Below are 1,244 nucleotides of genomic sequence, written 5' to 3'. Positions count from 1 at the left end.
AAAGCAGAAAGGGAGATGTGCACCCCCTCAGTTGTGTCTTACTGGGAAGGTTTAACTGGTTTAACTGGTCTCCCGTGCAGGGTGGGTGCCCAGCACCCCTCTGCGCACCAGTTGGAGGTGGGTGCTTGTTTATGCCCCAGCTGCACCCACCTGCCGGGGTCCCTGCGGGGGCTGGAGAACCACAGCAGACCTGGGTGACTTTTTTTGGGTGCTGGCTCTGTTCCGGTGTGGGGGACACCCCCATGCACCACCAGTAAACAGGATACGAGCGGGCTGCGGTGGGGAGGCAGCGGCAGCATCGTCCCAGCCCCGGTGACAGCCGGTACGTGTCCCCCCGCGCCCCCCACCCAGCCCCGGTGCAGCCTGGCTGGGTGCAGGGTGCTGGTGGTTGCCGCAGGCTTCCCCTGCCTGGCAGGGGGTGCTGGGGGGGTGTCCAGGTGGTGTGTGGGATCCCTGGTGTATGATGTAGGGGGTCCCTGGTGCTGGCTTGGGGGTTGGCACCGGTGTGCTCAGGTCCTGCGCTGGGGTCCCCAATGCTGGGGGATGTCTGAGAACCCCCTCCAGGGCTGGGACAGGGGCACCCGTGGGGCTGGGGACAGGGCTGAGGCAGGGCTACGTGTGGGGCAGGGACAGGGCAACCCACAGGGCTGGGATAAGGGCACCTGTGGGGCTGCGACAGGATCCTCTGTAGGGCTGGGGACAGGACCACCTGTGGGGCAGGGACAGAGTCACCTTCAGGGCTGGGGACAGGGCCACCGGTGTCTGAGTCCCACGGCCGAGGCAGGAGCCCCGCAGCCGGGCTAGGGTGCAGCCAGGCTGGTGCTTACATCCTGGTGGGGTGCTGGGGGACGGCGGGACCAATCCTGCCCCATCGCTGCTGCAATTTCCTGCCCCATGCCGGGCAGTGCTTTCCCAATGCCAGGGCCAGGAAGGGCAGTGGTGAGGCAATGCCAGGCAGTGGGGCAAGAGCCCCTGCTGCACCCACCACCCAGGGAGCTGTGATGAGCTGAGTACAGTCTCAGCCTGGTTAAGTCTCAGCCCATCATGGGGGCAGCCGAGCCCCCTTTTGCCACCCGTCTCAGTGCCGTGGCACCCAACCAAAGCTGTGGGACAGCAGGCAGGGGCAGAGCCAGCCCTGAGCAAACACCCTTTGCAAACACGGGCTGCGGGCAGGATCTCGGTAGCGGGCAGGGCTGGCCCTGGCACGGGGCCGGCAACGGGGCCTGGCAGCAGGAGGAGCAGCA

This window comes from Egretta garzetta, unplaced genomic scaffold (genome assembly GCF_000687185.1).
Source record: "Egretta garzetta isolate BGI_Z169 unplaced genomic scaffold, ASM68718v1 scaffold101, whole genome shotgun sequence".
In the NCBI taxonomy this organism is placed as follows: Eukaryota; Metazoa; Chordata; class Aves; order Pelecaniformes; family Ardeidae; genus Egretta; species Egretta garzetta.
The sequence above is the reverse complement of the archived record's forward strand: the minus strand, read 5'-3'. Positions refer to the sequence as shown.